The sequence below is a fragment of the Sarcophilus harrisii genome, chromosome 6 (genome assembly GCF_902635505.1).
Source record: "Sarcophilus harrisii chromosome 6, mSarHar1.11, whole genome shotgun sequence".
Taxonomy (NCBI): Eukaryota; Metazoa; Chordata; class Mammalia; order Dasyuromorphia; family Dasyuridae; genus Sarcophilus; species Sarcophilus harrisii.
The window spans coordinates 70039392-70066119 of NC_045431.1; the positions used below are offsets into that span (position 1 = coordinate 70039392).

Below are 26728 nucleotides of genomic sequence, written 5' to 3' on the forward strand. Positions count from 1 at the left end.
CATTTCTTATAGCAAAATAATATTTACTCCATCAAAATCCTAGATCATAACTTGTTTAGACATTCCTCAATTGTTGGGCACCCCTTTAATTTCCTTTTTTTGTCACCACAAAAAAGCTAGTATAATTTTTTTTTTTTTTTTTTTTTTTTTTTTTTTTTTTTTTTACATATTGGAACTCTTCCTTTTAAAAAAAAAACCTATTTGGAGTAAAAAACTAGTAGTGGTATTATTAGATCAAAGTTTGATAGTTTGATTGTCTTTTGGGTTTAGTTCTGAATTTTTTTCCAGAATGATTAGATCAATTTACAGTTCCACCAACAGTTCATTAATGTACCTATTTTCCCTGATTCCCTCCACTATTTGTCACTTCTAATAGTTGTGAGATGGTACCCTCAGAGTTCTTTTAATTTATATTTCTTAAATCAATAGTGATTTATAGAATTTTTCACCTGACTTTTTTATGATTTCTTCTTCTGAAAATTGTTCATATCATTGATCATTTATTAACTGGGAAATGGTTCTTTTTTCTTTTCTTTTTTTAAACCAATTTGCCTCAGTTCCACTTATATTTGAGAAATGACACCTTTATCAGAGAAAACAGCTATAAATTTTTTTTGATAGTTGTTTATGGTTTCTTCTAGCAAGATGTAGTTTGCTTGTTTATCTCTTTTAATTGTCTGTTTTTGCTTTTGCTTTGTCTGAAGTCATGATTGCTGCCCCTGCCTTTTTTTCCTTCAGCTAAGACATTACAGATTCTGTTCTTGCCCCTTATTTTAATTTCAAGAGCCCCTTATTTTAATTTCATTTGGGTGTTTTTCTGTTTTAGGTCTTCTTATACACAACATATTGCTGTATTCTGGTGTCTAATCTATTCTGCTATCCACTTCAGTTTTATGGGTGAACTTCTCATTCATATTCATAGTTATGATTACTAAATGCATATTTTCTCCATCCTATTTTCTTCTATTCATCCTTCTTTTTCTCTCTTTATTCTGTCTCTCCTAAAAGTCTGTTTTGCTTCTGATTACTAGTTCCCTTAATCCACTCTCCTTTTTATTATCTCTCTCCCCTTTTTTGTTGTTTCCTTCCTCTCCTATTTCTCAGTTGGATGATAGACTTCTATACCCAACTGAGTGTGTATATATGTACATATTTATGTATATACACATACATCTATATGCATATATATACAACACATATAATATAACAACACATATACACTATATATAGTATAATACACATATATGTATATATATTTACTTACATTATATACATATGTGTATGTATACATATGTGTATAAATATACTCACATTGTATATATGTATATATGTATATAGTCTTTCCTCTTTGAAACAATTCTATAATGTTCTCTTGTTGGGTTTTCTTGGGGTCTCTGGAGCAGCCTTCGTTTCAGTTCAGTAATCACCACACCAGTAGCCAGGGGTTAAAGTCCAAATCCTTTATTATCTCTTTGCGTGGGGCCCCAGGCCAGCTTTCTGAGGTCCTCCTGAATGTGTCTTGGTTTCTGAGGGGGAGGCAGGAAAACCGCCACCATGGTCTCTGTTTTCCAGTCTGTCTCAATCCTAGGGTTTGTGCTTCAGCCTCCAGCCATCACAAAGATGGATGATGGAATGAATCTGTCTCTGCTTTCATCATTTTCTCTGAATGAATCCTGGCTAAGGCTCCTAGTTTATAAGCTCCACACTGAGTATTCACCAATCATTATATCACTGGGAAACCATTATTTGTTGTAGGATTAAATCAATGCTAAACTAGATTTAACCATTGTCTCCTCAATTCCACTTAGTCCCTTGTTTCAAGTTCTGGCCCATAACACAATTCTGATGAGAATGAGGTTCAAGCATTGCCTACCACCCACCACTCCTCTTCATTTTCCCCTCCACTCTTAAAAGCTCTTCCTTGCATGCCTCTTTTGTGTATCATAATTTCCCTCTTCTCCCAATGCCTCTCTCTTTCTCCTCCTTTCTCTCTCCTTCATTTTTTTTCTGAAGTCATTCCATGATAATAGACTCATATTCATGCCCTATCTAAATGGATGTTTCCCAACTGCCATAATAATATTAAAAGTTCTTAGGAGTTACATGTATCATCTTCCCATATAGAAATGTTAAGTTTAACTTTATTGAGTCCTATATTCTCTTTTATGTCTACATTTTTTATGGTTTTCTTGAACTTGTATTTGAATGTCAAATTTTTTATTGAGCTTTGGTCTTTTATTTTATTTTTAAAATAGGGAATGCTTAAAAACCTTTTATTTCATTAAATATCCATTTTACCCCTGAAGGATTGTCCTCAGTTTTGCTGGGTAGGATTTTCTTGGTTGTATCCCAAGCTCCTTTGCCTTCTAGAATATCATAATCCAAGCCTCCTATTTCTGCTGTAATATCTTAATCATATCTAATCTTTAAAGAAGTATTTTCTCCAGTGAGCTTGTGTACCTCTTTTTTCCATTTGACCAGTTCTATTTTTAAGTATTTTTTTCTTCAGTGAATTGTTGTGCTCCTTTTACCATTATCATTCTGTTTTTTAAGTTATTTTCTTCATTAGTTATTTTGTACCTATTTTACTAAGTTTTTAATTCTCTTTTAATAATTTTCTAGAATCGCTTTCATTTATTTTCTCAATTTTTTCTCTGCCACTCTTATGTCTTTAGCTCTTTCAGGAATTCTTGTTGGGCATATGTCCAAATAGCATTTTTCTTTCAGACTTTGATTATAGCTGTTTTACATTTTCTTCTAAGTTTGTGTCTTGGTCTTCCTTGTCATTGTAGTAGCTTTTTTTGATCAAGTTATTTTTTGTTGTTTGCTCATTTTTTCCAATCTATTTCTTGACTTTGAACATAATGTTAAAATTAGGCTCTGCTCACCTGGCATAAGGGAGGCACTGAATTAGTTCTGGGAGTCTGCAAATTTTCAGTGCTTTCAAAGTGATATAATCTGAGAAGATGTGTGGTCCCTGTTCTTCTGGTCTTGGCTCTGATATTTCTTCAGGAAGTGCCCGTGTTCTTTTGTATCTACAAGACTAGTGGTCCTTTTGTCTCTACAATTGTGACCAGGTTCCCCTTTCTCCTGCAGTTGCAAATATAAATGCTCCTATCTGTGACCAGGACCTTTGCTCCCTTGTGACTAACCACAAGTACTTCTTTCTCCTCTGAAACTATAACTCTGAAAAGTGTATGGTCCAATTAACACCAGCAGCATCTAGTAGCAACAAAAGGTCCCTTGTAATCTCTTTTTGACCAGTTGTCCAATTCTCTTACCATCTCTAGGCTGAGATCTCCCAAAGCTGCTGCTGCTGCTATCTTAGCCATCTCTAAAGACCTTTTCTGGTTCTGCCATCATCTCTGTTGCTGGCTAGTCCCTATCCTGCTGTTATAGACCTCTCCTGCCAACTTCCTTAGTTGTCTTAGACTGGAAAAATGTCTCAGTTTAATGCCTTTTAGTTGGCACTACTATTTCAAAATTCTATTTGAGCCATTATTTTAAAGTTGTTTGGAAGAGAATTTTGAGAGAGTTCAGTTGGGTTGATACCTCTACCATACTGCTCTGCCTAAACAATTCTTTTTTTTCCTGCTCATTTAAAATAATTTTTAATAATAGCTTTTTTATCTTTAAGATACATGCAAAGATAGTTTTCAACATTCACCCCTGCAGAATCTTGTATTCCAAGGTTTTAGTACTGTCTTTCCCCTTACCACCTCTTCTAAATAGCAAGAAATCCAATATAGGTTAAACATATTTCCACACTTCCATATTTATCTTACTGCACAAGAAAAATCATATCAAAAAGGAAAAAACAATGAGAAAAAAAAGCAAGTAAATAACAAAAAAGATGGTCCTCTTTCTAGATGTACATGGCTCTCTCCATCATAAGTCCAATGGAAATGGTCTGAATCACCCCATTGTTGAAAAGAGCCAAGTCCATCAGACTTGATTATCACATAATCTTGTTGTTGTTATGTACAATATTCTCTTGATTCTATTACTAAACAATTTTTTTAAGAAAAAAGAAGGCAAAAATAGTATAAAACCAATGAATAAGTTGAAAAAAATCTGAAAAAAGCATACAATGTTCCACATCTATGCAAAGTCCATCTATTCAAAGGAGTGAGTAGAGCTATTTTCTCAGATTTCTTTCGAGTTCATGCTTGCTTTTTGAAATTTTGTAATAATTATTTTGAAAGTTTGTAGTAATTCTTTTCTCTTATATTGCTGTAGTTATTGTACGGAATAACCACAGGTTATCTGTTTTTTTTTTTTATTATTATTCTACTTACTTCACTTTATATCAGTTTACATATTACTTCCTATGTTTATATTCATCACATTAATCTTAAAAAAAAACAACTCATTTGAACAATTTGTTTAGCAATCATTTCCCAATAGATATGTATTATCGGATATTCAACCAACAAATTCCCAACGTTATAAAAGAATGATTTATTATTGAAAATGAAGATAAGAATGTTATGTTAGAAGTCCTCTACAAAGGAATATCCTTGAAATTAGACTCATAGTGAGGATTTCAGAGTTCCTAAAAACACTTCTTTTACCTTAATGGATCTGCCTATAATTTCTCTGCATGTTGATATACTATACTACTTCATTTTCCCTTTTCCTAAATGCTGCATAAATAGAGCACTAGAAGGCAAGTACAACTAGACCCTCAATTAAGAACATCTGATTTTAGGAATACTCTGTACATTTGAATGGAAAATAAGCATTTGCTTTCTGATACCCTATCACTTCTTCAGTTACCTGATGGAGGTCACTGCCCCTGGATATCATTCCAAACACCATTTGTAAATTTAAAATTATTTTTTCCCATATATTGTAATGTATTTCCACTTGTGTCTTTTCCTGTGGTAAATTTAAATCACATCTAGGTTTTAAAATAATGGTTCTTTTAAATTATATTTGGAAAAAGTTGTCCACTATAGCTGACTAATTTGCAACTTCTAGTTCCCTCCGAAGTCACTGGCATTTTTGTATATGTGTGATCCTTGATAAGGAAGGAACCATTCAATGCAAATTTTGAACAAAAGCTCTGGTTTCAAAGGTCAAAAAACTAGCCTTTGGAAGGGGGAGATTTCACTCTGGTGTGGCAATATGGTAGAGGAAAAAGAACTGGGAATCAAGAAGCCTTTAACAAATTAACACACAACTGTGAGCTCTACTACTAACTAGCTATTTACTCTTCCCTACCCCAACTTGCCTTATTACTGCAGAGCAGGATGCATGATGTTAATTGAACTCTTCCTGGTTTGGAGAATGGAGAAGAGGCCAAGGTCAGGAAAATTGTGAAAAAGGGGTCAGGATTCAGAACAAGTTTGAAGGGCCAGAAGTAGAAATTATAGGTCCATAATTTAGGTTTCAAGGATCTGATGTTAGACATGAAGAAAGGGTCTCAGCTAGATCAGATGTGGAGTTCATAGAACTCAGGCAAATAATTTCAGCTCACTCTAACCTCTCAGTCTCCTCTTTTGTAAAATGGGGAGATTCTGCTGTATTAAAATCTGAGAATGATCTCACTCCTCAGGGGACTTCCCTTTTTTCAAGACTTCTTCAGGGCTGAGCTCAGATTTTACCTCCTATCATAATTTTTTTTTTCCTGGTGCCTCTAGCTGTTAGGGTTCTCTTTATTCTTAATTTGCATTAAATTAGACTTGTGTATGTAATAGAGATCTACATTTTGCGTGTTTGGAAAGGTTTACCATCCCGGTGATGTTTCTGTACTTTTCCAAATAATCTGTACCCTCATGATCTTTGGAAGGGATAGGTCTAGAATACGGGAAAGATGACACTAGTCAAAATTTGGAAAGGCTAAATGGAAGGGAATAAGAATGTTTCCTCTCAGATTTAGAAAGTCTCAGTGACAGTAACTTTGTATGTGTGGATCATGCTGTCTGAAAACAGAAAGATGTGAATGAAATTCAGTCATATTAATATGTTCAGAAATAATTGAAGGCTGGGGAATCTTCTGAGAAGCCATCAGGAGGTCTTTACTGCTGCCTAAATAGTCCATTTAGGTGCTAAATAGGACTGTAAGTTGACTAACAAATGAGCTGGGCATTAATTGATTGGGTCTGGTAGTCTCATTTGAAAAGAGCTGTAACATTTTGCTATGGAAGCGAGTGAATGTTGGCTACAGAGGCAGCAGTGAAAAAGTATATCCCAGAACAGATCCCGCCATTCTGGAGAGCAATTTGGATTTTTGCTCAAAAAGTTATCAAACTGGGCATACTCTTTGATCCAGCAGTGTTACCACTGGGCTTATATCCCAAAGAGATATTAAAGGAGGGCAAGGGATCCACATGTGCATAAATGTTTGTGGCAGCCCTTTTTGTTGTGACAAGAAACTGGAAACTGAATGGATGCCCATCAGTTGGAGAATTGCTGAATAAGTTATGGTATGAATGTTATGGAATATTATTGTTCTGTAAGAAATGATCAGCAGGATGATTTCATCATGAACTGATGCTAAGTGGAGTGAGCAGAACCAGAAGATCATTGTACACGGTGACAGCAAGATTATATTTTGATCAATTCTGAGGGATGTGACTCTCTTCAAAAATGAGATGATTCAGGCCAGTTCCAATGATCTTGTGATGAAGAGAGCCATCTGCATCTAGAGAGAAGTTTGTGGGAACTGAGTGTAGTTCACAACATAGCATTTTCACTCTTTTGTTGTTGTTGTTGTTGTTGTTTGCTTATATTTTGTTTTCTTTCTTATTTTTTTCGTTTGTGACCTGATTTTTCTTGTGCCGCAAGATAATTATATAAATATGTATGCCCATATTGGATTTACATACATTTTTACCATGTTTAACATATATTGGATTACTTGCTATCTAGAGGAGGGGGTGGGAGGAAGTGGGAAGGAAATTGAAACACAAGGTTTTGCAAGGGTCAATGGGAAAAAATTATCCTTGCATATGTTTTGAAAATAAAAAGCTTCAATAAAAATTTTTTTTTTTAAAAAAGAAGTATATCAGAGAAATACGGGACTTTAAATCTAGATGGAAATCAGAGCATGGTAACAAAAAGCAGAAGGAAGGAAGAAATACTGGGCCAAGTGGGTGAAGTAATGGAGCAACAGAACCCTAAAGGAGGAAGAGGAATCAGAGTGGATGGAAAGGAATTCTGGACTCAAGGACTAAGGCAAGGGCTAGAATTTAAGAGCAATGAGGCACAAAAGCTTGAGGAGGAGATTGTTGTACAAGCAGTGTTTGCCAAGTAGGGCAGGCTAGTTTTTAGTGTTGGAGTGAGGGGCTGGTGTATTCCCAGAGTGCCTCAGATGGCATCTCCAAGTGGAGGCTAATGGTGAGAATATGGCAATTCTCCACACGGAGGATGATGTTTATAGGGTAATGATGATAATGTGTAAGGGGGATGCCTTTGGTTCTGGTCAGCTAGTCACATGATAAAAAGAAAGCTTTTTAATTGACTGCAGCGCCATTAAAAAACCCTATCAAAATTACTAAACCCCAGCAAAATTACTAAGTACTATAAAATCAGAACCAGAAAGTGAATATAATTACTAAATTAGTTTTTAAGAGGCAGACTTAAAATTTTTCTCCATTTAGGCAGTCTTCTTGTTCTTCTAACTAGGAGAGACTACAGGTCTTCCTTTAATTTCCCACTTGTCAAGTTTAAATTGCTTTACCTATCTACTATTGATTTGCTGCCACCTGCTGGGAAGTAGGAGTGGGCTCTTAAGTTTCTTAGCGTAGGTGACTGCAAAATTTGCTTTCCCCATAAAACACATCATTGTAATTTTTAAAAACCTGCAACTTGGACAATAGTTCACTGCTAGTGGAGCTATGAAACAGTCCACCTCTTTTATGCAACTATTTGGAATTATGCAAGAAAACTTACAAAATTATTCTTAGCCTTTGGCCCAAAGATCTAACTACTGGGTCTGTGTCCCTAAAGAAGTTATTGACAGTGAGAAAAGGTATCTCTGGGTGAGAACAGATAGAGCAGCCCTACCAATAAGTTAGAAAAAGCAACAATTGGTTGGTCGGTTATTGGGGAATAAATGTTTTCACAGATTGTGGTATATGAATATAATAAGACAGAAGAATTAAAATTTATATATATGTATATATATGTATGTAAAAATATTACTTGTAGGAAGTAATGACAAGTGGAGGAAACAGAATCTGAAACAGAATTCTGAAACAGAAAAGTATACATAATGATCACATCTACATAAATGAAAACATTAACCAGTAATAAAACACTGGGTCAAAGGCAAAGGATAAAGTTAGTACTAACTTATTAAAATTAAAGCACACAAATTTCCTTTCTTTTCCTTTTTTCATTCATTTATTCTTCCTTTCCTTCCCCATTGAACAAATTAAAGAAAAGAAAATACTTTTAATAAATATACAGTCAAGCAAAGCAAATTCTCTTATGTTTCCTGTCCCAAAATGAATGTTTCATTCAGCATTTTCAATCTATTAACTTTCTAGTAAGAAGTAGGTAGGAAGTGTAATCTTTAGTCCAAAGGACTCAGGGGTCCAAAGTTTTTCAGAGTTATTTTCTTTATGACATTGTTCTTATTGGCTTTGTTCACTTTACTCCAAGTCAGTTTATATTAGTCCTCCCATTTTTCTCTGAAAACTGTCTATTTTGTCATTTTGTTAGTACAAAAATATTCATTGCATGCATACAGTACAATTTGTCCACCATCTTAGTTTCCAGCATCAATTACCTGTCATTCTTTCCCCAGTTATTCCATTTTAAACTCTCATTTCATTTTTCCAGGTGTTCATGAAATCCCCCTGACCAGTTTTCCCCTTCCTTAAGCTCTACTTGGATTTGCAGAATTATTCTTTTCCTCTGTGTTTCCCTCCTGGACATCTCCCAATGCAAGGTACAGCCAGATCTAGCAAAATAGTGAAGTGGTTGCGTTATTTGAATTCATACTGCATGTTACCACTGGGCTAGAACAAAGTACCAAAGTTGACATAATTACTTTGCCTAGTGTGAATTTGAATCCATTTAATTTGCTCTAATTAGGATTTAGCTTACTTCTTTACTGTTTTTAGTATTTCCTTAGGTTTATTTACATTATTATCAGCCTCAATATCTGGATTAGGGCTTTTTTTCTTAGGTCAAATTCCATTCAGCACTTCTGGATATCATGGACAGATCCTGACTGATCGTGAATGAGAATGGTGGTATCTTCTGTTGTGGTTCAAGCCCAGGCCTCCTATAGGCAGGAATGAACCTTTCTTTTGCTGGGATAGGGACAATTTCTTTTCTTTTATCAATGATAAAACTACCATTGTAAGGCGGTATGTGTTATTAGTTCTAGTCACTCTTTTGTTCTGTTTTGTTAACTGTTTTCATGTTGTGAATTTGTATGCTGTGTTGAAATGAAAATTGTCAATTTAAAAAATTGGGGAAGAAAAATCGTGCTTAAAAATACCAGAATGGAAGGAGAGTGCTGAGCTTGAATAAAAATGGATATTGAGTATGAAAATGGACATTTACAAGTTATATAACTGGGACTGATTATTCCATTAATCAAATGTTTTCCAGCAGGATTCTTTAAAATGGTAGCTTCCATATAAAGAACGTTTGTCTAGTGACCAAGAATCAATTGGTTGGAATCAGCCAAGGAGAATGGCTTGAGTTCTTAGGTTCTGAGGCAAGAAGACTCAGACTCAGATCCTGCTTCTTACACTAGCTATGGGACCCTGGGCAAGCTACTTTATACCTCTGAGCCTAAGAAAAACCTGGAAAAATAAAATTTTGAGTTAAAGAACCTTTGTGATGGAAAGTCAATTATAATGATAATTAAATCAATAGGAATAGAAGACTTGGAAATAGGTCTGAAGTTTAGTTCTGCTATTCTGGAAAGAAAAATCTATCAAAAAGCATTTATTAATTGGAAATGGAGGGGAAAGAAAAGGAATAAGCCTTTATATAGCACCTACTATGTGCCAGGACTTGTCCTAAACCCTTGACAAATATTCTCTCCTTGGATTGCATTTCCTTGGCACTCGGATGGAAGAGGGGCAGAGAGGGGAGAAATGGAAACGCTCTATTTTCAAGAAATTTATAGATTCCATCATGGAAAATTAAGCATGTGGTTTATGTAAGTAACATAATATAAATATGAAGTTTAATGAAGCAATGAAACTTGAAAAGGGGGCTCCATGTGGGGAGAACTTGAAAATCCTTATATAGGATGTAGAACTTGAATTGTGTTTTGAAGGGAGTTGGATGGCACAATGGATAGAGTGCTGGGCTTGGAGTCAAGAGAACGCATTCTTCCTGAGTTGAAATCTGGCTGCAGACATGTACTAGATATGTGACCCTGGGAAAATCACTTAATTTACCTCAATTTTTTCATCTGTAAAATGAGCCGGAAAGAAAGGCAATGAGAAGGAAATGGCAAGCCATTCCAGTGTGTCTTCCCAAACCCCCCCCCAAAAAAACCTAGATGGGGTCATGAAGAGTCAGACATGACTGAACAACAACCAAAAGATCCTATGAACTAGAGGCAAAATGAAAGTGCATTTGAGACATAGAAGATACCTTATACTAAGGTAGGATGTCGGGTATGAGGAGAACTGTTTGGATGGAATTTAGTGAGTACATAGACAAGAGCAGAATGTGATAAACCTGGAAAGGAAGACTTCAGCCAATTTGTGAAGGGTGTTAAATGCCTGACATCTTTGAGGCAATAGGGAATCACTGGAATGATTTGAGGAGTTACACTGATTAGGAGCAGGAGCAGAAAATGCTTCTGCACTTTAGGAGGATTACTTGGGCAGCTGGCTATAGGATGGGAGGGATAGAAAAGAGATTAGAAGCAGGGAGCCAAAATCAGTAGAGTAGACAGGAAGTGATGGGGGTTGAAACTAGGGTGGTGGCTTTATAATTGCAGAGAATGGGATAAGTGGAAGAACTATTTAAAAGGTTGGTGGACTTTTGGACCTACTCATACCACTAATAGGCAGGTATCTCAACAAGGTCAAAGACAGAACATAGGAGAAGGACCCAGATGTGCAAAAATATTTATAGTAGCACTTTTTGGAATTTAAATGGGAGCCATGAATTGTGGAATGACTAAACAAATTATGGCATATGAAGTAATGGAATAATATTTTAACATAAGAAATGACAAAGCCTGGGAAGGCTTATATGAACTGAGACAGGGAAATGAGCAGAACCTGAAGGAAAATTTCTTATGATGACTACGATAATATAAAGGAAAACAATAAAAGGAAAACTAGTATAAAAGAAATAGTTACAAGTCCAGAAAACTGATGATCATCATGCTTCATATTTTACAGGGGGACATTGGACAAGAGGAACAAAATGAGACGTATATTTCTAGACATCAAAAGTATGAATTTATTTTGCTTGACCATAAGAATGAATAAAAAGGCATTTTATTAAGTAGTTATCATAAGCAAGCATTATTCAGAACTCTGCAAATTCAAAGAGAAAAAGGAGGTATTTTGATTTCAAGGCACTCACAGTCTAATTGGTGAAGAAAACAATATATTTAGAAAAGTAAAGCTACAAGATGGATACAAAAGTCTTCAAGTACAGATGGTCAAGTCCAGGAATCCTTAGAATCGTGGAGATGTCTGCTCCACAGGAAGAACTCTTGGAAATATTCTCTATATTGAAATTGCTGATGTGAGTCTAAAGGTCAGAATAGAGGGAGGACTTTTGGCAGGGGCAAAATGTGAGGTTAGTTTCAGGCTAGGAAGGAAAAAGGAGAAGGGGACATTAACAGGAAGATTGAGAGGGGTGATTTAAGTAGGAAAGGAGGAACTAGGATCCCAATAAGTGCTAATTCCAGATGATGCCTTCCACTCTAGTATCTCTGCCAAGAAAATCCCAAATGGCATCACAAAGAGTTAGACACAACTCAACAACAGCAACAATAATATGTACCAGGCTCTATACTAAGTGATTTACAGATATTATATCATTTGATCTTTACAATAATCTTATAAAATAGGAGTTATTATTATGTCTATTTTACAGATAAGGAAAATGAGGCAAACGAGGTTAAGAGACTTGCCTTAACACACAGCTAGTAAATGTTGGATTTGGACTCGGGTATGTCCTGATCAGGGCTAATGTTCTATCTGGTAGCTATTTTAAAAGTAGGGAGAACTTCTATTCCTCTTCTCTTCTTTGTAATGGGAAGGGATTACGAGTGTGGAACACTACATATAATGTCAGATTTAGTTGATATGTTTGCTTTGCTGTAGTGTTGTTCCCTCCTTTCCTTAAAAAAAAATCTTTTCTATAAGTGATAGCTCTCTGGAAGGGAAAGAAGAAACATGTTGGGGAAACAAAGGTGAAGTAAAGATGTAAAAGATGTAAGCTGTAAGATGTAAAGATATAAAAGATGTAAAAGATGCAAAGATGCAAAAGATGTAAAAGCAAAAGATTATTTCAAATCCAGGAAAAATTTTTTTTAAATCTGTCTTCTGGGGACTTCCTAATTTTCTCACCTGACCTGGATTAATACTTATTTAAATAATTAACTGTAGTTTAGGAACTGTTCTTTGGAATAAAGGTATCCTCCTAATCCAAGTAATAACAATAATATTGACTTGGAGGGAACCAATACTCCTTCAATATTCTTGTCTTATCTTTGACAAGAATCAAGGCCAAATATTCAGGAAAGGACTATGCCCTCTATACCACTGGGTGAATCTTGCAAATATGATACCAAAGGGATATGTCTTCTTGCTTCCAGATAATAACTGGACTGTGCTTTTTTTTTTTTTTTTTTTGGACTGTGCTTTTTGAGAAGAGAGATTGCTGCTCATTTTCATTTGCTTCTTGATGCTATCTTCAGGGCCTAGTTTTTATTCATACACTGTAGTATTTAAATCATTTAGGGAATTAACTTGGCTTTTCTCTAAAAATCCTGGAGTGTTAAATCCTATGGGTTGATTAAATATTACATAACCAGTATCCTTTTAATTATCTTTCTGTACTTCTTTACTAGCCATAGTGATTCGGGGTGAGGGAATTCTTTTGTCTTTTGACCCTTCCCTAGTATTTTGTCCCTCCAACAATCTAAATTTTAGAGTCAAGTCTCCAGGACTCCTGAAACCATAAAAACAACTCAAAGGGACATCTCATTTCACCTGTTCTAGTAAAATAATGGTACAACTACTTCCCCTTAATTTTATTGTCCAAGTTTTAGGTGTAAGTCCTAGACCCTTTAAGATTTCCCTAAAAAATTATAGAGAGATCTCACATCATCCTTTGTATGATGTGACTATTACTAGTTAATTCAACTGTCCAAATTTTAGAAATAAATCCTGGACCTATTAAGTAAATTTAAAACAAACAAACAAAAAAACTGAAAGGAGTTCTCACTTAAACTTTTTATGAGCCACTAATGGGACTCTCAACTGCATTTTAAAAATCTAAAATATCTTGCAGCTTATATATCTTATAATTAGGTTGGTCAATCATTTTCAGTTATGTCTGATTCTTTATGACCCCATCTGGGGTCTTCTTGGCAAAGATACTGAAGTGGTTGGCCATTTCCTTCTCCCACTCATTTTACAGATGATAAAATTGAGGCAAACAGGTTTAAGTGACTTATTCAGGGTCATACACTAGTAAGAGTCTGTGGTCACATTTGAATTCAGGTCTTCCTGACTCTGGGCCTACCATTCTATCTATTGCGCCACCTAGTTATGACGTGTAATAGGCCACAGTATTTAATTTGCTTTATCTTATATGCAGGGCACATGCTATTTACCTAATATATGCTTATTTGCTTAATTTGTTATTTATATATATTGTATGTTTAATTTTCTTTTCTTTTTTTTAGATTATACATGTACAATAATGTTAAAACATATTTCCACATTAGTCATGTTGTGAAAGAAGAAGCTGAACCAAAAGGAAAAACCATGAGAAAGAAGAAAACAAAACAAAACAAAACAAAAAAACAAAAGTGAAAATAGTATGTTTCAATCTGCATTCAGGTTTCAAAATTCATTCTCTGGATGCAGATGGCATCCCATCCATTGGAATTGTCTCAGATCACTATAGTGCTAAGAAGAACTAAATCTATCATAATTGATCACACAATGTTGCTGTTACTGTATAGTAGTCTCCTGGTTCTACTCACTTTATTCAGCATCAGTTCATATAAGTCTTTCCAGGTTTTTCTGAAATTAACCTGCTCATCATTTCTTATAGTACAATTGTATTTCATTACACTCATACACCACAACTTTTACACCCATTCTCTAATTGATGAGCATCCCTTCAATTTCCAATTCTTTGCCATCACAAAAAGAGCTGCTATAACTATTTTGGTACATGTGGATCCTTTTCCCTTTTTTATGAATCTCTTTGGGATACATATCTAGTACTGGATTTGAGTAGATCAAAGGGTATGCAGAGTTTGGTTGTTTTTTGGGCATAGTCCCAAATTATTCTCCAGAATGGTTGGATCAATTTACAACTCCACCAACAATGCATTAGTGGTCTAATTTCCCCATATTTTCTCCAACATTTATTATTTTCCTTTTCTGTCATATTAACCAATCTAATAGGTGTGAAGTGATATCTCAGTGTTGTTTTAATTTGTATTGTCTAATCGAAAGTGATTTAGAGTATTTTCTATACTATATACTATAGAGGGCTTTAATTTCTTTATCTAAAAATTATTTATATCTTTTGAACATTTATCAATTGGGAAATGACTTGTATTCTTAAAAATTTGACTCAGTTCTCTATATACCTGAGAAATGAGATCTTTATCAGAAATATGGGCTATTAAAATTATTTCCCACTTTCTGCTTTCATTCTAATCTTGGTTACATTAATTTTGTTTGTGCAAAACATTTTTGATTTAATGTAATCCAAATTATCAATTTTTGCATTTTATAGTATTCTCTATCTCTTGTTTGGTAGTGAATTCTTCCTTTCCCTATAGATCTGATAGGTAAACTATTCCTTGCTCTCCTAATTTGCTTATAGTATTACTTTTAATGTTTAATTATGTGCTCATGATTTTGACTTGATCTTGGTATATATTGTGAGATGTTGGCTTATGTCTACTATCAGCAGTTTTTGTCAAATAATGAATTATGATCCCAGAAGCTGAAGTCTTTGGGTTTATCAAACAGTAAATTACCTTAGTCATTTACTACCATGTCTTGTACCTAACCTATTCCAACTCCTCTTTTTTTAGCCAATATTAAAATAGTTTTGGTGCTGCATTATAATATAGTTTTAGATTTGGTATACCAAGGCCATCTTCCTTTATATTCTCTGCTCCACACCCCTTATTTCCCTTGATATTCTTGACTTCTTGTTCCAGATAAATTTTGTAGTCATTTTCTCTAAGTCAATAATTTTTGCTAATTTGATAGTATGGCATTGAATAAGTAAATTAATTTAGGTAACATTGTCATTTTTATTATATTAGCTCAGTTTACCCATGAGCAATTGATATTTTCCCAGTTGTTTAGTTCTGACTTTATTTGTGTGAAGTGTTTCGCAATACGTTGTTCATAGAGTTCCTGGATTTGTCATGGCAGGTGGTCTCCCAAATATTTTATATTGTCTACAGTTATTTTAAATGGAACTTCTCATGCTAGCTCTTGCTGCTGGGTTTTGTTGGTAATATATAGAAAAGCTGATGATTTATGTGGGTTTATTTTATATCCTACAACTTGGTTAAAATTGTTAATTGTTTCTAGCACTTTTTAGTTGATTCTCTAGGATTCTCTAAGTATACCATAACATCATCTGCAAAGAGTGATAGTTTTGTTTCCTCATTGCCTATTCTAATTCCTTCAATTTCTTTTTCTATTCTAATTTCTTCAATTTCTTTTTCTCTCTTATTGCTAAAGTTAATGTTTCTAGTACAATATTGAATAATAGTAGTGATAATGGGCATCTTTTGCTCCAAGTCATTATTAATCAGAGAAATGCAAATTAAGACAACTCTAAGATACCACTATACACCTGTCAGATTGGCTAAGATGACAGGAAAAAATAATGATGATTGTTGGAGGGGATGCGGGAAAACTGGGACATTGATGCATTGTTGGTGGAGTTGTGACAATCCAACCATTCTGGAGAGTAGTTTGGAACTATGCTCAAAAAGTTATCAAACTGTGCATACCCTTTGATCCAGCAGTGTTACTACTGGGCTTATATCCCAAAGAGATTATAAAGAAGGGAAAGGGACCTGTATGTGCACGAATGTTTGTGGCAGCCCTTTGTGTAGTGGCTAGAAACTGGAAACTGAATGGATGTCCATCAGTTGGAGAATGGCTGAATAAATTGTGGTATATGAATATTATGGAATATTACTGTTCTGTAAGAAATGACCAACAGGATGATTTCAGAAAGGCCTGGAGAGACTTACACGAACTGATGCTGAGTGAAATGAGCAGGACCAGGAGATCATTATATACTTCAACAACAATACTATATGATGACCAGTTCTGATGGACCAGGCCCTCCTCAGCAACGAGATCAACCAAATCATTTCTAATGGAGCAGTAATGAACTGAACTAGCTATGCCCAGAAAAAGAACTCTGGGAGATGACTAAAAACCATTACATTGACTTCCCAATCCCTATATTTATGCTCACATGCATTTTTGATTTCCTTCACAAGCTAATTGTACAATATTTCAGAGTCTGATTCTTTTTCTACAGCAAAATAACGTTTTGGTCAGGTATACTTATTGTGTATCTAATTTATATTTTAATATATTTAACATCTACTAGTCATCCTGCCATCTAGGGAGGGGGTGGGGGGGTAAGAGGTGAAAAATTGGAACAAGAGGTTTGGCAATTGTTAATGCTGTAAAGTTACCCATGTATATATCCTGTAAATAAAAGGCTATTAAATAAAAAAAAAAATTTAAAAAAAATAAATAAATAAAATCAAAAAAAAATAAAGTTAATGTTTCTAGTACAATATTGAATAATAGTAGTGATAATGGGCATCTTTTGCTCCAAGTCATTATTAATCAGAGAAATGCAAATTAAGACAACTCTAAGATACCACTATACACCTGTCAGATTGGCTAAGATGACAGGAAAAAATAATGATGATTGTTGGAGGGGATGCGGAAAACTGGGACATTGATGCATTGTTGGTGGAGTTGTGAACGAATCCAACCATTCTGGAGAGTAGTTTGGAACTATGCTCAAAAAGTTATCAAACTGTGCATACCCTTTGATCCAGCAGTGTTACTACTGGGCTTATATCCCAAAGAGATTATAAAGAAGGGAAAGGGACCTGTATGTGCACGAATGTTTGTGGCAGCCCTTTGTGTAGTGGCTAGAAACTGGAAACTGAATGGATGTCCATCAGTTGGAGAATGGCTGAATAAATTGTGGTATATGAATATTATGGAATATTACTGTTCTGTAAGAAATGACCAACAGGATGATTTCAGAAAGGCCTGGAGAGACTTACACGAACTGATGCTGAGTGAAATGAGCAGGACCAGGAGATCATTATATACTTCAACAACAATACTATATGATGACCAGTTCTGATGGACCAGGCCATCCTCAGCAATGAGATCAACCAAATCATTTCCCATGGAGCAGTAATGAACTGAACCAGCTACGCCCATAGAAAGAACTCTGGGTGATGACTAAAAACCATTACATTGAATTCCCAATCCCTATATTTATGCCCACATGCATTTTTGATTTCCTTCACAAGCTAATTGTACAATATTTCAGAGTCTGATTCTTTTTGTACAGCAAAATAACGTTTTGATCATGTATACTTATTGTGTATCTAATTTATATTTTAATATATTTAACATCTACTGGTCATCCTGCCATCTGGGGGAGGGGGTGGGGGGTGAGGTGAAAAATTGGAACAAGAAGTTTGGCAATTGTTAATGCTGTAAAGTTACCCATGCATATATCTTGTAAATAAAAGGCTATTAAATTAAAAAAAAAAGATAATGGGCATCTTTGTTTAACTCTTGATCTTAATGGGAAAGCTTCTAGCTTATTTCCATCACATATAATGCTTATTGATGATTTTAGATAGAAACTAATTGTCATTTTAAGGAAAAATCCATTTATTCCTATGTTCTCTAGTCTTTTTTTTTTCAAATAGGAATGGATGTTGTATTTTGTCAAAAAGTTTTTCTGCATTTATTGGGATAATCATATGATTTCTGTTGGTATTATTATTGATATGGTCAATTGTGCTGATAGTTTTCCTGATATTGAACCAGCCCTGTATTTCTAATAAATCCCACTTGATCATAGTGTATTATTCTTGTGATAAGTTGTAATTTCTTTGCTAATATTTTCTTTAAAATTTTGTCATCAATTTTAATTAGAGAAATTGATCTATAAGTGTCTTTCTCTGTTTTGGCTCTTCCTGGTTTAGGTAGCAGCACCATATTTGTGTCAAAAATGGAATTTGATAGGACCCCCTCTTTGTCTATTTTTCCAAATAATTTATATATTGGCACTAATTGTTCTTCAAATGCTTGGTATAATGTACTTATAAATCCAATTGGCCCTAGAGATATTTTCTTAAGGAGTTCATTGATCACTTGTTGAATTTCTTTTTCTAAAATGGGGTAAAGTATTTTATTTCCTCTTCTGTTAATGTGTGCAATTTGTATTTTTTATAAAAATTCTTCCATTTCACTTTGTCAGATTCATTGGTATACAGTTGAATAAAATAGCTCCCAAATTTATTGCTTTAATTTCCTCTTCATTAGTAGTGATCATTTCCTTTTCATTGTTGATACTGGTAATTTGGTTTTCTTTTTTTTTTTAATTAAATTAACCAAAATTTTGTCTAATTTATCAATTTTTTCCATAAAATCAGCTGTTAGCCTTATTTATTAGTTCAATAATTTTCTTACTTTCATTTGTACTAATCTCTTCTGATTTTTAGAATTTTCAATTTGACATTTAATTGGGGATTTTTAATTTCTTCTTTTTCTAGCTTTTTATTTGCATGCCCACTCCATTGAGCTGCCATTTATTTTATCCATGTAAGCATTCAAAGATATAAAATTTCCCTTAAGAACTGCTTTCACTGCATCCCATAATTTTTGACATGTTATCTCATTGTTGTTCTCTGATGAAATTGTTTCTATGACTTGTGATTTGACTCATTCTTTAGGATTAGATTATTTAGTTTCTAATTAATTTTTAATCTGTCTTTCCATGTCCTTTTATTACATGTTATTTTTATTATATCATGATCTCAAAAGGATACATTTAAAATCTCTGCCTTTCTTTTTTGATTGTGAGGCTTTTATGGTCAATTTTTGTATACATACCATATACCAATGAAAAAAAAAGATACATGCCTTTCTATCCTCATTCAATTTTTCTCCAAAGGTATATTATATCTAACTTTCCTAAAATTCTATTCAACCCCTTAACTTCTTTCTTATTAATTTTGTGGTTAGATTGTGTCTTCTGAGAATGACCCTAATATAGTTTTGCTATTTCTTCCTGTAACTCACTTAACTTCTCTAAACATTTGGATGCTATCCCACTTGGTACATATATATTTAGTATTGATATTACTTCATTATCTATGGTACCTTTTCACAAGATGTAGTTTCCTTTCTTATCTCTTAATTAGATCTATTTTTGCTTTTGCTTTGTCTGAGATCAGCATTGGTAACCTTGCTTTTTTTTTTTTTTACTTCAGCTGAAGCATAATAAGAGTCCATTACAGCCTTTTACCCTTGCTCTGTTTTATCTCTTTACTTCAAATGTGCTTCTTGTAAACAATGTATTATCCAATTCTAGTCTAATCTACTCTGGTATATGCTTCCATTTTACAAGAGATATTATCCCATTAACTTTCATAGTTATGATTACTAACTGTATTTCTCTCCCCTCCATACTATTTTCTCTTCTTTCACCCTGTCTCTTCTCACCATGTTTTGCTTCTGATCATTCCTTTCCTAATCTGCTCTCCCATCTCCTTTTTCTTTTTCCTTTCCTCTCTTACTTCCTTAAAGGGTAAGATAAATTTCTCTACCCAAATGTTACCCCCTTCCTTCTTTTCCTCTACTGTAATAGGTCTTTTATACCTTTTCATGTGATGTAATTTATCTTATTCCACTTTCCCCTTTCCTCTTCTTTTTTTTCCCTTTCCTCTTCTCCAGGCATTTTTTTCACCTCTTAATTTAAAAAATATCACATTAAAATTAATTATATCCATGTCTTCTATGTATACTCCTCTAACTGCCCTAATGGAGATAGAGTTCTCAAGAATTACAAGTATCATCTTTCCATGTAGCAATGTAAACAATTTAACCTTAATGAAGAACATTATTTTTTTCTTTCCTGTTTACCTTTTGATGCTTCTCTTGAGTTTTGTACTTGAAGATCAAGTTTTCTGTTAACTTTGGTCTTTTCACCAGGATAGTTTGAAAGTCCCCCATTTTATTGAATATCCATCTTTTCCCCTGAAACATAATGCTCAATTTTGATGGATAGTTGATTCTGGGTATTAATTCAAACTCTATTGCTTTCCAGAAATATCATATTCTTGGTCCTTTAATCTTTTAATAATCAGACTGCTAAACACTGTGTAACCCTGACTGTGGATCCTTGATATTTGAATTGTTTCTTTTTGACTGCTTGCAGTATTTTCTTTTTGGCCTGATAATTCTGGAATTTGGCTACAATATTCCTCGGAGTTTTCATTTTGAGATCTCTTTCAAAGAGTGATTGGAGGATTCTTCAGAGACTATTTTACCTTCTGGTTGTAGCCTATCAGGATAGTTTTCCTTGATCATTTCTTGAAAAATGCTGTCCAGCATGACTCTTTTCAACAATGAGATGATTCAGACCAGTTCCAAGAATCTTTGATGAAGAGAGCCATCTGCACCCAGAGAGAGGACTGTGGGAACTGTGTGGTTCACAACATAGCATTTTCACTCTTTTTGTTGTTGTTTGCTTGCATTTTATTTTCTTTCTCATTTTTTTTTCCTGTTTGATTTGATTTTTCTTGTGAAGCAAGATAATTGTATTACTGTATTTAACAGTTATTTCTACCATGTTTAACATATATTGGATTACTTGCCATCTAGGGGAAGAGGTGAGGGAAGAAGGGGGAAATTGGAACAAGGTTTTGCAAGGGTTAATGTTGAAAAATTATTCATGCATATGTTTTGAAAATAAAAATCTTTAATAAAAAAATAAAAGAAAAATAAAGAAAAATTCTGTCCAAGCTCTTTTTTTTTTTTTTTTTTTTTGGGGGGGGGGGTAGGGAAGAATCATGGCTTTCAGGCCATCCAACAATCCTTAATTCTCTTGATCTATTTTCCAGGTCAGTTGTTTTTCCAATGAGATTATTACATTTTTTCTATTTTTTCATTCTTTTGATTTTGTTTGATTCTTGATGTCTCTTTGAAACATCAGATTCCACTTACCTTTTAATGAATTATTTTCTTCAGTACGTCCTTTTCCATTTGGCCAATTCTACTTTCTTACATAATTCTCTCTCAATTCTTTTCCCAATTCTCTTCCATCTCTTGTATTTGAGTTCTTTCAAGTAGACTTTTTGGGCCTGAGACCAATTCATCTTCCCCTTTGAGGCTTCTCATGTAGTCATTTTGACATTGTCCTGCTCATTGGTTTTCTGCACTGGGGACTTAGGTGCTGGCGGCTTGTCCCCTGCATTGAGGTGGTCTAGTCTAGTTACTCCTTTTGTACCAGGGTTCTGGGGTGGCAGTTTGCCTTCTATGTTGGGGGTCTGGAGTTATCTGCCGAGTCTGCGAGCCAGGACTCGAGGCTCCAGTTACTCATCTGTGCTGTGGCTAAGAGCCTCCAGCTGCCTTGCCCAAATCCTGTACCAGGATGAGCTCCCCTCCAAGTGAGACAGACCTTTCCTGAAGTCCTAAATTATTTTAATCTGCAAAATTGTTTCACTTCATCTTTTTGGAGGTACTATCAGTCCATAATTTGTTTAAAGTCTTGATTTAATGTAGTTTCCCAGGGAAAATGGGGAGAGCTTAGGCATCCTCCTGGCTTTTCTCCACCATCTTAGTTCCAACCCAGTGTATTTACTTTTCTAGATTTTTTGTTTCCTCAGATGGAATTAATCTTGTTCTTTTTGTATATCTCATATCAGCACAGTGTCTGCCACATAGGAGGAGCTTTATAAATAGTTCTTGTGGGCTTTACACTCTTCCTACAGTATGTCCTGCATATCTTGACTCTTGCATTTTAATCATTCATGACAGAGGCAGCTAGATAATATAGTAAATAGAATGCTGGGCCTGGAGTCAGGACCATCTAAATTCAAATACAACTTCAAATACTTCTTAACTGTGTGACTATAGGCAAATCCCTTAATTGTGTTTGTCTCAGCATCCTCCTCTGTAAAAGGACCTGGAGAAAGAAATGGCAAACCACTGCAGTACCTTTGCCAAGAAAACCCAAAAGGGATCACAAAGAGTTGGAAATGACTGAACAATAATAAATTCATATGACATCATAAAAATAGGATTTATGGAACAGAAGTGAGTGCAAGGGATAATGTTGTAAAAAAAAAAAATTACCCTGGCATGGGTGTAATGGGCTGAGGTTTGAGCTGATGCACTGAGGTCCCAAGTACATGAGGCTAGATAGTAATTGGGCTATACTCTATTAATATACATGATTGGATAAAGAATGGTCCCTGCTCACTCTCCGTGCAAGTCCTGATGTGTTGTATAGGAAATGACGATGTTGGTGGGTGGAGGCAGAGAGAGAGGGAGGAAGACAAGTGGGGAGAAATTGGGCTGGGTTTGAGACTCCGAGCTGCTGGTTGTGTGGCTGCTGGTCGATCTAGCTTCTTGACTCAGCTGCACACATTGCTATTGCCGATTCTCTTCCACCTCCGATCCTTCTTCACTGAGAATAAAGACTGACGATTTTCCCCTAACCTGAATTCCTGTCTCGTGCTGATCTTAAAATACACGATCTTCACACATGGGTTCTGTCAATAAAAAGTTATTATAATAAAAAAAAAGAAATTATAAAAAATATTAAAAAATAGGATTTAGAAACGGAAGGTAATAGCTATAATTTTAAAGTTTTGTAAACAAAGGTCCAGAGAAAGCTGGTTGGTCCAAAGTCACATAGATTGAGAAAAAATAGAATTTCAACCTAGAGTAGCTGTATACACCAAAAATGGTCTTTATTATTTATTAATATATTTTTATTATTTTATTATTAAACATTACATTTATTTATATAAATATGATATATTGATTCTATGATTGATATTTATATAAACAATATTATTATTGATTATAATATTAAATATTGTTATTATTTTATGTGACTTTGCATACATAATTTCCCCTTCAGTTTTCTCATCTCTAAGATAAGGCGTTTAAACTAATTGACCTTTTAAAACTCTAAATTCTAATATGCCTTTATGGATATTGTTTAACGTCAGGCAGTATCACATAGGAAAGGGCCCAGCACCTAAGTTTGATACGTGATAAAGCTAGATCATTTCACCGGAACTTCAGTTTCTTATAAGACAGTAATGATAATATTTGCAGAACCCACTTCACAGGCTTTTTGCTTTTATAGGTTTATAGAATATAATATAACTATAAATATACATATATGTATGGGTACATCCAGATTTATATATTGATGCTGAATGTATATAAATGTATTTATGTATATACACATACATTTATGATGTACATGTCACTTTTGTTATTCCCTTGCATGAATTTGATGAAAATGCGTACACACACACACACACACACACATATATAATATATATATATATTAATATATACACACATACACAATCTCTTCCATCCCCAGCTTTCAGATGAACTAGTGCAAGTTTTCATTCATGCAGGGGAATAAAAATGAAATATATATATATGTATATGTATATATTATATAACATATATGTATATTACACATACTACCATGTGTCTAGCTTTTGGCCCATGTGTCTACACCAATGTTTATATGTATGTGTATATCATGGCTTAGACACACCCACGCCCTTTGTATACATGTATGTGCGTGTATATATGTGGACGCCACACATTAGTGTACATGTGTACACACGTGTATATACGTATGTGCGCGTATACATGTAGACGCCATGCACACATGTACACGTGTTCACACGTGTATATATGTAGACACCACACACACCTTCATGCGTGTACGCGCGTGTATATGTGTAGAAGCCATGTACATGTGTACATGTGTACTTGGGTGTGTATATATATATCTATATGTATAGATGCGATGCATGCGTGTATAGATGTAGATACCAAACACACCTTCATGTGTGTATGCGCATGTATATATGTAGATGCCATGCACACGTGTACACGTGACCATGCGTGTATATGTGTAGACGCCACGCACACATGTACACGTGTACCCTCATGTGTATATGTAGACGCCACGCACATGTGCACGCGTGTACCCTCGTGTATATATGTAGACGGCACTCATATGTGTACTCGCATGTATATATGTAGACTCCCCGCATACATGTACATGTGTACACTCGTGTGTATATGTAGATGTCACACGTGTACAAGTACGCCGTGTGTATATAGTAGGCAACGCTGCGCGCAGCATTATGCGTTGATCTGCAGCGTATGTATATATCTAGCGGGCGACGCACGCAGCGATGTGCGGATGTACGCGTCCTGATATATATGCAGGCACGCGCGCACGCGCGTATCGTCGCGTGTATATTGCGGATGCCACGCGCGCGTGTCATGCAGCGTGTAGTATCCGGAGACGCGCCGCGCGATATGCACGTGTTCACGTCTGTATATATGCAGGCGAGCGCGCCGCGCGTGTCGATGCGTGTATATCGCGGATCCACGCTGCGCGTGTGCAGCGCGTGTATGTATCGCGCGCGCACGCACGCGTACTGTGTACGCGTCTGTATATGATCACGGCAACGCCGCGGCGATTGCGTGCGTGTATATATGCACGCGGATCCTGACGGCGCGCGCGTGTACGCAGCGTGTATGTATCGCGGCGCACGCTGCGAGCGTGTCATGCGTATGTACGCGTCTGTATATATGCAGCGGCAGCGCGCGATGTCGTGCCGTCTGTATTACGAGGCGCACGCCCGCGATGTATGCGTGTATATATGCGGATGCCACGCACGCGTGTACGCGCGTGTATGTATGCGGACGGCACGCACGCGTGTACGTGTGTACACGTCTGTATATATGCAGACGGCACGCACGCGTGTACGTGCGTGTATGTATGCGGACGCCACGCACGCGTGTACGTGTGTATGTATGCGGACGGCACGCACGCGTGTACGCGCGTGTATGTATGCGGACGCCACGCACGCGTGTACACGTGCGTATATATATGGAGACGCCACGCACGCGTGTACACGCACACATATACACCGTGGCTTATTATCCCCAGCGGAGAAGGAACTTTGCGTCTGAGGACGTTTCCCTCGGGCTAGGGTGAGGGCCATGGAAGCTTGGAGTAAGCTGGGAATGAGTTCAGGGCGACCTTGGGGCTGGCAAACAAGAGTTAATAAAAGCCCGAGCATCTAGTTACTTCCCGGAGCCCAGCAAGCCGTGCTCGGATTTCGTTTCCAAAATGACGGAACTCTCAAGTTCTTCGCAGCGAGAGCCACAGATAGCGCAGTGCACCCCTTCTTTCCCCGAGCCTCACAGACCCTCCCCTCCACGGACTTCCGTCCCGCGAGCCCACCCCCAGGGAAGACCGTCACCCCCGCCCCAGCTCCGGCGCCAATGCTCAGTTCTCCCGTTTCAGCCGGCGCCTGGAGTTTTCTGCGCATGCGCGCGCTCTTCTGTTCCCACCAGCCACGTCCGCAGGGACCTAGGCCACGCCTCTTTCGCCTCTCCCTCCCACCCTTTCGCGCCGTTCAGTAGCCGCCGCGCGCCGGTTTCCCGCCCCGCCCCCTCCTGCGGAAAGGAACTTCCCGTTGGAAGACTGCGCCTGCGCCTGCGCTTGCACCTGAGCGGAGGGGCGGGGCGGAAGAGGCGCGGCTTTGGCGTCTATGACAGCTGTCCCGTGTGAGTAAGGGGGCAGGCGGTGCGAGGGCTCTTCTGGCCTCAGGGGCCGCCCTTCCCCTGCCTATGGTGGTGGTGCGGCTATAGGCTGAGAATGGGCTCGGGCTGGGGACGGAAAGGGCCTCTCGGCCGCGCCCTCAGAGAAACCTGGACTGGTGGGGGAAGGGGAGAGGCGCGCGTGCGCGTGCGCGACCCCGGAGCCTGGGGAAGGGGGAGGGAGCTAGGGGAAAAGGGAAAAGGAAGTCAGGCCAAGGTTAGGTCAGAGCGGGCTGGCCTGCGGCCGCCGCCTCCTGCGCAAACGCTTAGAGGCCCAGACAGAGGCATGTCTTCCGGATCAGAAGCTCGCTGGCCGCCTTCTCCGGGACCCCGGGACCCCTTGGCCGGGCCTGGGCGTGGAAGGGCGCAGCCCTGGGGCACTCGGCGGGGAGGGGGCCCGGGGCGGTGGTGGCGCGTGACGGTCCTGCCCGGGCGCTCCCGTCCGTCCGTCCGTCCGGGCTTAATGGTCTGCCAGGCTAGTCCTCTGTCCTTCGCTTCTCTACGGATCCGTCTGCACCTGTAGTAGCGCTTTGCAGCTTTCAAAGCGCTATCCTCCACCTTTAAGAGTCTAACTGGTGCAGTTATATTCTCACTTCACATCTAAGCAATTATTATTACTT

The 26728-nt window shown here is 36.8% G+C and overlaps 1 protein-coding gene across 2 annotated transcripts in view; it reads left to right on the plus strand.

The window, feature by feature from the left end:
• MMAA (metabolism of cobalamin associated A) overlaps window positions 1-26728 on the plus strand; it is an 89826-nt gene that overhangs the window by 16980 nt on the left and 46118 nt on the right. The window contains exon 1 of one of the 2 annotated variants that reach the window (XM_031943900.1): window positions 25853-26075. The exons of the other annotated variant lie outside the window; for it this stretch is intronic. The gene's annotated coding sequence lies outside the window, so the exon portion shown is untranslated. Of the gene's footprint in view, window positions 1-25852; window positions 26076-26728 lie in introns of those variants that run through there. 2 annotated transcript variants of the gene reach the window in all.